General features: G+C 40.9%; 1 long non-coding RNA gene across 1 annotated transcript in view; it reads right to left on the bottom strand.

The window, feature by feature from the left end:
• Positions 1-12,091, bottom strand: part of LOC145515044 (uncharacterized) — a 111,890-nt gene extending 99,799 nt beyond the window's left edge. The window contains exon 1 of the long non-coding RNA XR_014060643.1: positions 11,839-12,091. This is a non-coding gene — a long non-coding RNA (uncharacterized LOC145515044). The remainder of the gene's footprint in view (positions 1-11,838) is intronic.
• Positions 12,092-16,800: the final 4,709 nt, after the last annotated feature.

Below are 16,800 nucleotides of genomic sequence, written 5' to 3'. Positions count from 1 at the left end.
TAAAGTTTTATTAAAACACACCACACCATTTTTGTATGTCTATGATTGCATTCTAATGGCAGAGTTGAATACTTGCAACAGAAATTCTATGGCCTGCAAAATGGAAAACATTTACTATCTGGCCCTTTACAGAAAAAGTTTGCTGACCTCTGCTTCAGATTACACTTCTTTAAAATATCACTGGAGATAACAACACGCGGTGTGAATTAGTTTATCCCAAGGTCACTTAGTTGTTTTGGTAGGGGAAGGGTTACAGAGAACTTGAGGATGCCATGTCTTCTATGTGTTTGAGAGAACATCTCTGGGCAAAAAATGAGCACAAAAAGGAAAAAAAAAATGGTAAATGGTAAATAGACTTCATCCGTTTTACAATTCTGCTTGCCTTTAGATTAAAATTGAGATGAGAGTAAGACCTAAGGACTGTCATGTTTTGAATAGTGAGAGTGTCAAACTTCAGAATCAAACCCAAATAGTTCTCTTTTCCGATTAAAAGATAACTCAATATTCTGATTTTTCTTCTATAAAACAGGTCCCTCTGCTTTCAGATACGTCACTTTGCTTCCATTTCTCTGTGGTCCGAAGAGTTAGAGAAATTGTTTTAGATTCCACCCATCCCAAGTAATGCTCTTCTGATTTTTTTTCTCAGCTGACCTCATTTAGCAGGGTGGAAGGCAGCTTTTCCTAGTCTATTAAGACTTCAATAAAATCATCCATTTCTAGTTAACTGGAATAGTATTCACATTTAGCCCTGCATATTAATTGGCTGATAACGAGATGATAAAGCTGCTTTTCTCTGCAGGTGTACCAATCAATTTCAATGAAACTGAAAAAATGAGTTCTTTTCTTGTTGCATCTGAAATTAAAAAGTGATTTATATTTTCTAATAAAGTGCTTTTCATTGATCTCTTTCTGAAAATGTATGGTTTCATTTGCACCCTTTTAAATTATAATAGCTTCCGTTTGTAAAAGAATGATTTTCCAATATCATTCCTGGCTTTCAATTGATGATTAACTTTAATATAGATTTGAAGGAGAAAATTAGGGAGGTGGTAGGTTATTAAGAGCCTCCATGCCCACCACCCCCAAAAACCCTGCAACTTTTAATGACCTTAATATCCTCAGACTACAGAATTCTTTTCCTAAATACAGTGTTGTCAGAGGAACTTATATTTTTCTCCCAAGAAATCCATTTTTCTATTTCATGAGTTTCCTTTTGTCATAGAATTTTATGCCTGTACCAATTGTTTTCCATTTCTGTTGTGTCAGCCTGGCTGCAGGGCAAATGTGGAAAGAAAAGTTCATTTTTTTTTCCTTCCTCCAGTCACTCACAGCAAATCCTTACTTAGAGATGCACATGGAATCCTATTGTTATCGGCTGAATTCTAGCAGATGTGAAAAATGCCAGAGCAATTACATTTCACTTTAATTTAGTATTATGGTCTTCTGAGCCATAATAATTAGGTAGCCACGAAAAGAAGCTGTATTTTGAACATGTGATAGAAAAATCACAGAGTCCAGCACCGGACTCTGTGGTGGAATAAGGGTCATCTCACTTCTCTGTCACCCAGATGCACTTGAGTTCATATTCAAGCCAGAGAGTCTTTGCAAACAGGAGTAGAGTGGAGTCAAGAGACCACATGGGCATTAGACCAAATTTAAAATAGATACCGGAGACTCTGTCTGTTTATCCACATAGGAGGTAAATGTTGGCTTAAGAATGAATTATGGATGGATAAAGGGATGGATGGATGAATTTACAGAAAGGCAATTATCTTCAGACTTAAATTGAAGAAAGTAGGGAAAACCACTAGACCATTCAGGTATGACCTAAATCAAATCCCTTACGATTATACAGTGGAAGTGAGAAATAGATTCCAGGGATTAGATCTGATAGACAGAGTGCTTGAAGAACTATGGACGGAGGTTCATGACATTGTACAGGGGGCAGTGATAAAAACCATCCCCAAGAAAAAGAAATGCAAAAAGACAAAATGGTTGTCTGAAGAGGCCTTACAAACAGCTGAGAAAAGAAGGGAAGCTAAACACAAAGAAGAAAAGGAAAGATATACCCATTTGAATGCAGAGTTCCAAAGAATAGCAAGGAGAGATAAGAAAGACTTCCTCAGTGATTAATGCAAACAAATAGAGGAAAATAATAGAATGGGAAAGACTAGAGATCTCTTCAAGAGAATTAGAGATACCAAGGGAACATTTCATGCAAAGATGGGCACAAAAAAGGACAGAAATAGTATGGACCTAACAGAAGCAGAAGATATTAAGAAGAGGTGGCGAGAATACACAGACGAACTATACAAAAAAGATCTTCATGACCCAGATAACCACGATGGTATGATCACTCACCTAGAGCCAGACATCCTGGAATGTGAAGTCAAGTGCACCATAGGGAGCATCACTACAAACAAAGCTAATGAAGGTAATGGAACTCCAGTTAAGCTATTTCAAATCCTAAAAGACGATGCTGTGAAAGTGCTGCAGTCAACATGCCAGCAAATTTGGAAAACTCAGCAGTGGCCACAGGACTGGAAAAGGTCAGTTTTCATTCCAATCCCAAAGAAAGGCAATGCCAAAGAATGTTCAAAATACTGTACAATTGCATTCATCTCACACACTAGCAAAGTAATGCTCAAAATTCTCCAAGCCAAGCTGCAACAGTACATGAGCCAGGAACTTCCAGATGTTCAAGCTGGATTTAGAAAAGGCAGAAGAATCAGAGATCAAATTGCCAACATCCACTGGATCATTGAAAAAGCAAGAGAGTTCCAGAAAAACATCTATTTCTGCTTTACTGACTACGCCAAAGCCTTTGACTGTGTGGATCACAATAAATTGTGGAAAATTCTGAAAGAGATGGGAATACCAGACCACCTGACCCATCTCCTGAGAAATCTGCATGTAGGTCGAGAAGCAATAGTTAGAACTGGACATGGAACAACAGACTGCTTCCAAAACGGGAAAGGAGTATGTCAAGGCTGTATATTGTGATCTACTAATTTAACTTATATGCAGAGTACATCATGCGAAATGCTAGGCTGGATGAAGCGCAAGCTGGAATCAAGATTTCTAGGAGAAATATCAATAACCTCAGATACACAGATGACACCACCTTTATGGCAGAAAGTGAAGAAATAAAGAGGCTCTTGATGAAAATGAAAGAGGAGAGTGGAAAAGTTGGCTTAAAACTCAACATTCAGAAAACTAAGATCATGACATCTGGTCCCATCACTTCATGACAAATAGATGGGGAAACAATGGAAACACTGAGAGACTTTATTTTGAGGGGCTCCAAAATCACTGCAGATGGTAACTGAAATTAAAAGACACTTGCTCCTTGGAAGAAAAGCTATAACTAACTTAGACAGCATATTAAAAAGCAGAGACATCACTTTACCAACAAAGGTCCATCTAGTCAAAGCTATGGTTTTTCCAATAGTCATGTATGGATGTAAGAGTTGGACTACAAAGAAAGCTGAGCACTGAAGAATTGATGCTTTTGAATTGTGGTGTTGGAGAAGACTCTTGAGAGTCCCTTGGACTGCAAGGAGATCAAACCAGTCCATCCTGAAGGAAATCAGTCCTGAATATTCATTGGGAGTACTGATGCTAAAGCTGAAACTCCAATACTTTGGGCACCTGATGGGAAGAACCAACTCATTGGAAAAGACCCTGATGCTGGGAAAGATTGAAGGCAGGAAGAGAAGGGAACAACAGAGGATGAGATGGTTGCATGGCATCACTGACACGATGGACATGAATTTGATTAGGCCCCGGGAGTTGGTGATGGACAGGGAAGACTGGCGTGCTGCAGTCCATGGGGTCGCAAAGAGTCAGACATGACTGAGCGATTGAACTGAATTATCTTTGCAGGTCTCATGCAAAGATCATCTTTGTGATAGGATCTGACTGCCCACTACATTAAAAAACTTCTCTCCCTCCAAATCTCGCAGGGCCTGAATATTCCTCAATATTCCCAGGTGGTTTTGTCTAGATTAAATATTATCCTCGTCTAAGTTTTTTGTTTTAAATGTTCTTTGAAGGGACAAGATATGGATGGCTAATATGTCAGCATGGATTCGTTTATCACTTGCCTTTCCCTGTCTCAGGAAACTGTAGAACCTAATGACAACGGACATGAGACTTGTCCAAGAACATGGTAAAATGTGGTGCCTGGGTGAGTAGTAATGAAAAGGATCCTTCCAGCTCAGGACTTCCCAGGTGGTCCAGTGGTTAGGAATCTGCCTTGCAATGCAGAGGACATGGGTTCAATCCCTGGTCAGGGAACTAAGACCCCACATGCCATTGAGTAACTAAGCCTGTGCGTCTATACTACTGAGCTCTGGAGCTGGCTCCACAACTAGAGAGAAGCGCACACGCTGCAACAAATACCCCACGTGCCACAGCTAAGACCCACACAGCCAAATAAATAAATTCTTTTTAAATGAGGGGTGATGTCAGGAAAAAGAAAGAAAGAAATGCCCTCAGCTCTGCAGAGGAATCTGTTTCAAGTTATGCTCCTCCGTACTACACTTCCCAGATCTCCGGCCCTCCTTTAAAACCCAAAGAGTAGCTACTCACCAATTTCTCAAGTCAAGATGAACCAGGTCTGAGGATTGATGACTTCTGTCTCCATGTGAAAGTAAAACAATGAGGAAAATTTAAAAGAATCATAAAACATATTTTATAATTGTATATAAATCATTATATGTACATGCATCATTATATAACATGTTACATGTATGCATGCATGCGCAGTCTCTCCGTCATGTCCAACTCTTTGCAACTCCGTGGACTGTAGCCCTCCAGGCTCCTCTGTCCATGGGATTCTCCAGGCAAGAATTGTTGGGAGCCGTTCTGGAACCACTGCCGGATGACAAAGTCACAGCACCACTCAAGAAGAAACTGCACAGCACTTTCTCTCCAGGATCGGAACCTTCACTCCTTTCTGTTTCTGTGCTTCTGTTGTGGCTAGCTGTGTTTCTTTCTTTGTTGGTAGGATTTGAAGGGGCTTCTGTAATGAGTTCACGAGAGTCCAGGGAAAAGAAAAATGATCCTCTGCCCCAAAGAAATATTCCCAAAATGATTAAACCTACTGAGGCCCCTGGCTGATGGGTCCTTAACACTCAGCCAGGGAATAAGGCCATGTTCATTTGGAAAACAAGCCCTAAGCCTATTGTGACCTGGCCTCATGAGGAGATTATTATTGATGACTGGAAAACTTGGGTCATGTATCAGGGAAAACTACAGAAACTAAATCAATTGCCTTTTCTCAAAAGATTGGGACACTAGAGATATTTGTGCCCCCCAGAATCGGAGTGCAGACAAAAAGGAATATGTGAGTCACATTGTAGGTGGTTTCAGGGTAGACTGTAAAAGACTTGTTCCTGCCAGAAACAGTCTTACGGTATGTGGGTAGATGGCAAACAGACCACCACTGACAATGGCTGTATTATGAGAAACCCCCTACCTTAGATGCTGCTATAGTGCTTATTCACTGAAGCAAGATGCTGTATTCACTGAAGTAGCAGACTGTACAGAATAATTAAATGGAACAATATGATTTATGACATCATAGATCATGTTTTAGTAGAATAAGAATAGGTTTCTGGGTAAAAATGTAACCAAAGTATGACAAAGGACCAGGAAAGAACCTTTAGTACATCTTAAAATTAGGGGATGTTCATCTGAACAGGAAAATATTACAAGAGTCATTAGGAAGGTGATTGACCCAAAACATGTGCTATATAAGTAGAAGCTGAAAGCAATAAGAAGAATTATCTTTGAAACTTCAAGAGACTCTGTGTGATTCTTTCCTCTCGCCGATGCTGTTCATCCCTTGGGTACTCCTGGACCCGCTGGAGCAGGACTCCAGAAAGAATACTGGAGTGGGTTGCCATTCCCTCCTCCAGAGGATTTTCCCAGCCCAGGGATTGAACCTGTATTTCCTGTGGCTCCTACGTTGGCAGGTGAATTCTTTACCACTGCACCACCTGGGAAGAAATAGTATGTTCCACAACTGTGTAAAAATAACATTATTGTATAGTTAATGTAATAAATATAAATAACATAGATTGTAATATAAATTATAAAAATAAATAAAAAGAAGAAGAGGAGGGTCTATAGAGAACCTTCTGTGTGTCATGCACTTTCCATGCATTATCTTACTTAGTCTTCAACATAATACTTCTTCCGTGCCCACTAAGAGAGAGGAGCAGTTCTCCAGGCCTCACCAAGTACGTGACAGAGCCGGAAACTGAACCAGGATACACATGAGTCTCCAAAACCCACGCACCACACTCTGTTTGCCCTCCTACTTTGGTCTGGGACTAAAAATAAATATCTTTTAAATAAATACTTTTGGGAAATTTGATCAGGTAAATAGAACAATTTCTTCAAAAACAAATTGCAAAGGAAAGAGAGAGAGGAGGAACTTGTAAATTAAAAAGACATAAGAGCTCTATCAACCACAGATAATAAATAAGCTTTGCTTGGATTCTGATTCAAACAAACCATTTGTGTACAGTCCTGGTGGTATAGCGGTGAGCATAGCTGCCTTCCAAACAAGCCATTTGTTAAAGAAAAGAAAAGGAGAGAAGAAAAAGAAAGAAGGGAGGAAAGGAGGAAGGGAGGGAGGGACCAAAGGAGAGAGGGAGGAAAAAAGAGAGAGAAAGAGCACTCAATCCGGGAAATCTCACTGGATATGTGATGATTTAAGGAATTTTTATTAATATTTCGGTTGATAATAATATATTATCCTTATTTTCTTAAACAAAATATTCATATTGTGATATTTGCAGCTGAAATGACATGACCTCTGAGATTGGCTTCAAAATCACCCAGTGGAGAAGGAGGGTAGATAGATAAACAAGGTTGGCCTGAGTTCACAGTTGCCAAAGCTGGGTATTAAGTACTAGGAATTTCATCTATTAGTCTCTCAACTTATATATGTTTGAAAACGTTTATGATAGAAAGCTCATAAAATAAACAAATAAACAAAAATTTTCAATGAAAGGGAAAATGACACTATTTTTAATGGATATTTGCCTAAGCCTCTGATTATATTATATTTAAAAAAAGAAAAAAACAAGAAACATTGAATGGAACCCTTTAAAAGAGTGAACCTTATGGTAGGTGAATTATAGTTTAGTAAAATGTTTTTTTAATGATATAGACAAAAGAGACTAACTTAGATTAAAATACAGCCAATCACATGTTCCTAAATTTTCATCTAGTATCTCTTAGTGGGTGACTTTTAGTACGCACACATAGTTGGAGAAAGAAAAGGCAAGCGACTGTGTCTTAGTTGAGTTCGTCTCACAAGTTCTGGACTATTATTCAATTCCTTTGGCTCACATTCACCAGGATGTCTTCAGGAAATTCAAATGGATTCCACAAGCACAAAACCAAATACACTTGCTAAAAGCCCTTTCTCTTCTTATTCTTCTGTGAGAAGGGAGGAGCTGGTGAAGACTTGCTGTGTAGTCCCTGAGATGCTGTGAAGGATGCTGAGGGAAGGAGGAGGCATTGTTGAGTGCCCTTGGCCCCAGCCCCCAGAGGAACAAACTGCCAACAGGCTGGCCTTGGGAGAAGCACTCCGTCTGCTTTGAGCAGTCCTCATCTCTGTGAACAGTGATAACCTCCTAATTGGTTTTGCCTCATTGTGGCCATAGCACTCACACCTTCCTCCATCACATCCCATGTTGATTAAAGCCATGTCAGAGGGTCTTGCCTTCGAATTGTGGTGCTGGAGGAGACTCTTGAGAGTCCCTTTGACTACAGAGATCAAACCAGTCAATCCTAAAGGAAATCAACCCTGAATATTCATTGGAAGGACTGACACTGAAGCTGAAGCTCCAATACTTTGGCCATCTGACGCAAAGGGCCAACTCATTGGAAAAGACCTTGATGCTGGGAGAGATTGAGGGCGGGAGGAGAAGAGGGCAACAGAGGATGAGATGGCTGGATGGCATCACTGACTCAATGGTCATGAGTTTGGGCAAACTCCAGGAGATAGTGAAGGACAAGAAAACCTGGCATGATGCAGTCCATGGGGTCACAAAGAGTCGGAGACAACTTAGTGACTGAACAACTGCAACAGAGGGTCCTTATTGCTCTCAAGATAAGGATCAGCAGCATAACTGTGGCCTAATGTCCAGCAAAGTGTGGTCTCTCATTCTCCCTCTAACCTTATCTCACATCCATGCCTATTTCTCTCTCAGCTCCAGAACACTGATATTCTTCTCCCAGAAGTCAAACATCCCCTCACCACAGGGCTGACCCTTAGCATAGTTAATACCTACTAATGTTTGAGATCTGAAGATCTCAACACACACAATGCTTTTCTCAGAGCAAGCTTTCCATGACATCCCTCAGTCAAATTCCCCCAATTTTGGTTTCAATATATTTGTCACAGTTGGAATTCCACACTTCTTTGATTAGCATCCTTACTAGGCTATAAACACCATGAAGAATAAAACTACGTCTTCTTTTGCTCATCACTGGATCCCTAGGGTCCACAAAGCCTGGAATATGTATATAGATGTATGTATATCTGGAATAAGCACAGAATATCCATCAAATTTAAAAAAAAGGAATTAATGAAAGAAGAATGAATGAAGGGATAAATCAATGAACCCTCCAAAGCACAGACCCCTGCAGTCACTGTTTGTTAAGAACTGCACAAGTTCCATCAAAGTGTCCCCTCTTGCAAATTTGAGAGTTATTCCCAAAGATACCTTAAAAATATACCCATATACAATGAAATGTACTTAAGCAGAACTCATCAGTGGCCTTCTCTCTCTGGCACAAATCCATCTCCTGGAAAGAATTTTTAGTGCTTTAATGATGCCTTTCTGCCTTACAGCATATGACAATTCAGAGCAATTAGCTCTACAACTATAATATGAAAAGGTTGGAATGCATTTAAATTGGAATTGATTTTTGTTTAATCTGTGTTTTCATGGGTGGAAATCAGGTTTTTCTAAGCCAGCTCATTAGAAACGACATGGTAGTGGGGCTTCAGGGGATGTTAAAACTCCTCTTTCCCAAGAGAAGGGACTGAACTCACCTTCATTCAGTCTGACTTTCTCTTGAGTTATTTTTCCCTCCACAGGTCTGCCCTGAACTTGGACTTCAACTCACCTGATCTGTAAATGTCTGCTTTTAGGCATGTATACCCTTTCGCCATTTACACGCCCTACCCATGACTTTCATCCTCCCCAAGGTCATTGGCCTCAAGGGGTTTGTCTTTGTCTATATGTTTCAGAGCGGGATCCCTGATGCAACTTAGTACTTTAACGCAGGCTAGTTTCTGCCAAGAATGAAGACCAGGGGATAGTTGAGTGGGCAGGAGTCACGGCATCAGCTTTGACTTTACTAGTATCTAGTAAAATGGGCTTTACTAGATAATAAAAATACCATCTATCTTTAGTGAAGTGCAGAGATTCTTCCACTTAACATATGCAATGAAATCACATGTGGCATATTTTAAACATGCCACCCAAGCAGCAAAACAGTCCTAGTAAGTCAACATTTCTAGAAGTAGGAGTAGGGACTGGATATCTGTATAGTTTTAAAGTACCACAGTGGTTCTCATGTACAGCTGATCCAGTGGTCTGCAGCTTGGAAAGAGCTCTCACCTCAATTCTAAGGTATGTAATGATCACCACCATTGTACAGAAACGGAAACTAAGGCTCAGAGAAGTTAAGTGACTTGCCTAACTGAGGCAGGACATAGATGGGCCCTAGGCTGAGCCACAGGAGTTTGTCCCCTGTCAACAGATGCGCCAAGACAAAGAGGAGAAAGATCCGAGCCCTGCCCAGATAAAAGAGTCCATGCACTTCTCATTCTTGAGGTCAAGGAGATCTTCCTGACTGTACAGGCAGAAAGGCTCCTTGGAAGTCAAAAAGGGAGTGATGTCAATCTACTCATAGGCCTCTTCACTAGAAGCCATCTTGGCTAGGAGAGGCACGTGCAGACAGAGGAGGAGCCTGAGATAAACCCAATACGGACTCAGAATCAGGCAAAGCAAGATGATAGGCCAAAGGACGCCCGGGAAGAAATGCCCCATGAAAATGATTCAAACTACCATGAGGGCACCACGCACTCTCAGCCTGCCCCTGTGTCCATCCACACATACCGTCCTCCTTTTCCTCCTAATAAACACTTCACTTGTTTCACTACTTCCTCTCTGTGGGAGTTCATTTCTACACAGCTGACAGGCCAGGGTCTTGTCACTGGGCCGTGGCCTAGTGGCTTGGATCCAATGCTCTCACAGCCGTGGCCTGACTTCAATCTCTGGCTGGGGAACCGGAATTCTGTTTTAAACCACCACAGGCCAAGACCTCCTGAGATCACAAAGACACACAGTTTGCAAGTGGCCTAATACAGACTCAAACAGAAGTGTGAGCCTCAAAGTCCTTTAGACCAGAATGAATGGAGGGTAGAGTATACTCAATAACTAATAAAGATAATGATTAAAGGAAGTGTAGCCTGAAACCGCTTAGCTGGGTGGATAATCAGCTCAGTTCAGTCACTCAGTTGTGTCCAACTCTTTGCAACTCCATGGATGGCAGCACTTCAGGCTTCCCTGTCCATCACCAACTCCTGGAGTTTGTTCAAACTCAAGTCCATTGAGTCAGTGATGCCATCCAACCATCTCATCCTCTGTCGCCCTCTTCTCCTCCTGCCCTCATCTTTCCCAGAATTAGGGTCTTTTCCAATGAGTCGGTTCTTCACATCAAGTGACCAAAATATTGGAGCTTCAGCTTCAGCATCAGTCTTTCAAATGAATATTCAGGGTTGATTTCCTTTAGGATTGAATGGTTTGAGCTCCTTGCTGTCTAAGGGACTTTCAAGAGTCTTCAGCACCACAATTCAAAAGAATCAATTCTTCAAAACTCAGCCTTCTTTATGGTCAAGCTCTCATATCTGTACTTGACTACTAGACAAATCATAGCTTTGACTACATGGAACTTTGTCAGCAAAGTGACGTTTCTGCTTTTTAATACACTGTCTAGGTTTGTCATAGCTTTCCTTTCAAGAGGCAAGCATCTTTTAATTTCATGGCTGCAGTCACCGTCCGCAGTGATTTTGGAGCCCAAGAAAATAAAATCTGCCACTTTTTCCCCTTCTATTTGCCATGATGTGATGGGACTGGATAACATGATCTTAGTTGTCTGAATGTTGAGTTTTAAGCCAGCTTTTTTACTCTCCTCTTTCACCCTCATCAAGAGGCTTTTTAGTTCCTCTTTGTTTTCTGCCATTAGAATGCTATTATCTGCATATCTGAGGTTGTTGATATTTCTCCTGGCAATCTTGATTCCAGCTTGTGATTCACCCAGTCCAGCATTTCACATGATGTACTCTGCATATAAGTTAAATAAGCAGAGTGACAATATACAGACTTGACGTACTCCTGGGTTGGCACATGCTTTTAATTCATTTTCAAGTGTTTGGAGAATAAGTCAGCACTTTTCTGAGGAAAGAGGCCACAAGGTTTCCTTCCATCGAGTTATGGTGGTTAGTGTTGTGTGGCCTTCTATCCTATCCACACTGCTGATTACAGCAGACTGGACACAAAGTCAGTTACAACCAGGTGGACAGTGGATGCTTACTTGATCACAACCTGATCACTACTAGTCAGCAGCTCAAAACAGACTTTGGTGTAAGGTATTTGGGGGTAGAGAGCTGCAGCAAGGCAGCAGAAATGAAGAGGAAGTAGTGGAAGTGGAAAATGGAGGAAGAAGCATTCAAAAAGAAGCAGAGACAGAAAAGTCGTAAGTACAACAGCATTACAAGATTAGGGAGGAGCAGATGCTTACTTTTCAGGGGTGACAAGATGGCCAGATCATTACTGCAGCTCATTCCAGTTCTTTGAGACCCTTCTTATGCGACTGCTGGGACAAATCTCTGTCTCCTTCATATCTCTGGGTATTCCTAAGATTATCCATTCATGTTATCCTCGTACCTAAAGGATACTGGACAAGCACAGTGAAGCAACGGCAATAATAAGGCATCTGCCTGCTTGCTGAGCATCGCAAAGGAGGCTGCTTTGGCCTTTTGCTTCCAGAGGCTGGACTGGTTGACCGTGGAGTTTCCCAGAATCCTTTGCACCTCTGAGAAACGGCAGGGCATCCATTACTCTCCTGGATCACAGCCTAACGGAGCTGAGTCGGCATTCCTTTGCCTCTACTGCCCTCTAGCGCTCACTTGCTATAATTATCTTTAGACATCATTTCTCTTTGGCTAAGTTTAAGAATCCAAAACCTAAAAAGAAACTTTTTACAAATCTATCCATCACTTCATGGAAATTCATTGAACACATATGGTATGTTCACTTTTCCATATGTGTATTAAACCTTGAAAGTGAAAGTGAAGTCGCTAAGTCGTGTCCGACTCTTTGCCACCCCATGGACTGTAGCCAGCACCAGGCTTCTCCATCCATGGGTTTTTCCAGGCAAGAGTACAGGAGTGGGTTGCTATTTCCTTCTCCAGGGAATCTTCCCGACCTAGGGATTGAACCCAGGTCTCCCGCCTCGCTGGCAGACACTACTCTCTGAGCCACCAGGGCAGCTTATTTCAAAATAGTTCAACTTTTAAAAAGTCTGTCCATGCATCTATCAAATACTTATCAAATGCTACCACAGGATAAGCCACCCTTTAGAGAATAGAAAACAGTGTTTGCCCTCATGGAGACCTAGCTTGGGAGACTGACAACAGACCTCATAAATGAATGTGAAATGACAGCTGCGACAGTGAGGCAGGGGACAGATTGATGGAGAATCGACTTGACAGGGAGGTTAGGGAAGGCTTCCCAGGGGAAGTGAGAATAGAGGAAACCATGAGGGAAGGGTTAGAATTACAATGTCCAAAAGGCCAGGGATGAGCACATTCAAGATCTCAAGAGAAAATGGGATGCATTTGAAGAAGCAAAAGAAGTTACATGTAGCTGGGATGTAAAAAAGTAAGAATGGAAGACTGGAGAGGTAACTGATGCACAGTCTTTATGGGGTCTTGCTGACCACATACAAATTTTGATCTCCATGAAAACCATTGAAGAAAGCTTCTTTTATTGTTTTGTTTGGTTGGGATCACATAGGTGATCATGTGTGAATGCTAAGTCGCTTCAGTCATGTCCAACTCTTTGTGACCCCACGGATGGTTACCCGCCAGGCTCCTCCGTCCATGGGATTCTCCAGGCAAGAATACTGGAGTGGGTTGCCATGTTCTCCTCCAGGGGATCTTCTCATCCCAGGGATTGAACTCACTTCTCTCACGTCTCCTGTATTGGCAGGCAAGTTCTTTATCACTGAGCCACCAGGGAAGCCCTGTAGGTGATCAGACGTGTTTTTAAAGGTAGATTACAGCTGAGCCATGGCTTCTTAAAAGACTCATTCAAAGACTACTCATGTAGTCCAGGTGAGAGAGAATGAGACTTGATCTAGGTAACGGTGGCAGAAGTGGAATAAAAAAGATGGAGTCAAAGGATATAAAGAGAATAACTGGGTTAGTGGTGGATTAGAAGTGAGAGGATGGCGAAGGATGGGATGCATCAAGGATAACTTCAGATTCTAGTTTGAGTGCTGTGCTTAGTTGCTCAGTCATGTCCAACTCTTTGTGACCACCAGGTTCGTCTGTCCAGTGGGACTCTCCAGGGAAGAATACTGGAGTGTGTTGCCATGCCCTCCTCCAGGGGATCTTCCTATCCCAGGGATCAAACCCAGGTCTCCTGTACTGCAGGTGGATTCTTTGCCACCTGAGCCACCAGGAAAGCCCAAGAATGCTGGAGTGGGTAGCCTATCCCTTCTCCAGGGGATCTTCCCAGCCCAGGGATTGAACTTAGGGTCTCCTGCATTGCAGGCGGATTCTTTACCAGCTGAGCGGAGTAGCAGGATGGATAGAGGTACCGTTTCCCATGATAGGGAACGCTGACAGAGAAACAGATTTAGGAGAGCAGGCAATGAGAGCAGAGAGAGTTTGGTGTGGGCAAATTAAGGTTAACGTGCCTTTAGGACATTCAGATAGATATGTTGGTCCATTCATTTATTCAACAAATAATTTTTTAAAAAACTGTGTTTACTAATCACTTAATACATGTCAGGTACTATTATAGACTTTTCCCCTTATAGAGTTTACATTATAGCTCATCCCCAGGCCTTCACTCTGACATAAGAATTATTTTGAGCCGAAGATAATTAACAAAAAACAGACACAAAATAAGTTGTCTGCCCTCCCTTAGTCTAACAGAAAGCAGAACATAAATTCCCCTCCTGAAGGTGCCCCCCGACTCCTTCCCATAACAAGAAGGGAAAAAGAGTCTTATCATCAGAGATGTGACGGCCCTGAGAAAAAGTCTCTACCAACAAATCTTACTAGCTAAGCCTTATCTATCACTGCTGTGCTAAGTCACTTCAGTCATGTCCGACTCGTTGCGACTCCGTGAACCGTAGTCTGCCAGGCTCCTCTGTCCATGGGGATTCTCCAGGCAAGAACACTGGAATGGGTTGCCATGCCTTTCCCCAAGGGATCTTCCTGACCCAGTATCAAACCCACGTCTCCTGTGGCTCCTGCATTGCAGGCAGATTCTTTACCACCGAGCCACCAAGGAAATCCCTATCAATCATGAGTTTCCTCATGTATTTGCCTTCTCGAAATGTACCACCCCTAAAAGATCAGTCCTTTTCTTTGTCTCATCACTTTTCTACAAAATTATGTATGTTTTCTTGAAATGCTAGATAAGCCCAAGTTCTAATCACCCCTTTGAGTTACTCATCACTGAGTACTCCTGGGTGTATGCATGATGTATGATGCACACGTTAATAAACAATTGGCTATTTTTCTCTTATTAATCTATCTTTTGTTAGTCTAATTGTCAGGTCTCCAGCCAATGAAGCTAAGATAGGTAGAAGGAAACATTTTTTTTTCCACACCAGGCAGATGAAAATCTAGTCAGTATTCAATAAATTTTTTTCTGAGACCCAGTTACACATGAGATACTGAACTCAGTGTCTCTTGACCGAGAGATTCCATTTCTTACCTTCATTCTTGCCTTGCCAAAGTAGCCATCCCCTCATGTCCTCTATGACATTACTCAAAAACCAAACTGGAGTATGCTAGGTGGGACCCAGCCTTAAGATGTCGTCCTAGTATCTCCATTCACATGGACACCCAGTGAGACCATTTACATTGAAAACAATGTAAAATGCTTTCTTATTTTCTTATTCATTCAAACCATGGTCAGACCTTGGGAAGCATTTCTCTCTGAAAATCCTCAGACTTAAGAGTCAAGAACTTTGAGGAAGTAGTGAAGAAAATTGTGAGAGTCCTTAAGCAGAAGAATTAGAGAAACATCAAGACTTGAGGAGGAAGGGAGATTAGTTAGATCTAGTTGGATCCGTCTCACTAGCCTTACCCAAGGTGAATTCCATGGAACACTGTCTTCTGAAGATACCCAGAAACAAAATTATACCATAATCCAAAAAGCTTGAAAAAATCTTTTATGTTTTATTGCTCTTTTTAAATGTTATGATGTACATCAAGACATTAAAGGAACTCAAAAATCCTACAGCAAAGGAACTTGTTGAAACTCTGTGAGAAATATATTTCCAAATTGATTTAAACACCCAACTTTTATTCTCATAATACTTACCAGTATACCTATATACCTGAGAATACATTCTGATAAATACATGTAAATAGTATAATGGAGATAATAATTGACACTATTATTTATTATCTACTCTATGTCATATACTTTCCACCATCTTGTTTAATCTGTCAAACAACTTGATATTCTATTTTCATGAATATTCTATAAATGTATAATATCTTCTACTATATATGTATATATGACATATACATACTATATATAATATTACATAATATTTAACAGATAAAAAGACTGAGGATTAGAATGGGTAAATAATTTCTCCATGGCCACATAACTGGTCAGTGGTCAAATAAGGCTTTGAATGAAGGTTCTTAACCATTGCTGTATACTGCTTCCACTCTACTCCAAGTCCTATTCCATGCTTGAACAGTCCCCTAAAATCACGGCAAAGAATTGTCCCATTTCCTTTTTTTTTTAACATGTCTTTTTTTTTCTTTAAATTTATTTATTTTGGCCGCGCTGTACAGCATGTGGGATCTTAGTTCCCCGCACAGGGATCAAACCCACGCCTCCTGAAGTGGACGCTGGGAGTCTTAACCACTGGACATTCAAGAAAGTCCTTAAATTTCTTTTTATACATCTGCCAAAATAGGAAACTCACCATTTCTTCAAATAGCACATTTCATTACTGAATATCTTTAAATATTTAAAAAGTTCTTTATATTGAGTCGAAATCTGTCTTTATGTAACTTCCACTCATTATTTCTGGTTTCCACCTCAGGGATGACATAGATTAAGCTACTGTATTTCTATAAAGGAACAGTTCAAATATTTGAAGACAGCTGCTTGTCTTCCATCTGCTGTCTGAAGGATAACCAAATTATAATTATGTTTTTAGAAGTGGACTATATTGAGGTCCATCTATGATGTTGCAAATGACAAGATTTCATTCTTTTTCATACTTTTTGAGAAGAATATGTACTCTGTTGCTTTTGAATGTAATGTTCTATATTTGTCTAAGTCATGGGGTATAATATGTTGTCTAAGGCTAATGTTTCATTATTGATTTTTTGGTCTGGGTGATCTATCCATTGATGAAAGTAGGGTATCAAAGTCCCCAACTATTAATGTATTGGTATTTCTCTCTTTGGGTTTCCCTGGTAGCTCAGTCAGT

The sequence above is a fragment of the Giraffa tippelskirchi genome, chromosome 7 (assembly GCF_054371585.1).
Source record: "Giraffa tippelskirchi isolate mGirTip1 chromosome 7, T2T-mGirTip1v1.2.pri, whole genome shotgun sequence".
Classification (NCBI taxonomy): domain Eukaryota; kingdom Metazoa; phylum Chordata; class Mammalia; order Artiodactyla; family Giraffidae; genus Giraffa; species Giraffa tippelskirchi.
Note: the sequence above shows the minus strand (reverse complement) of the source record. Positions and strands in the feature narration are given on the sequence as shown.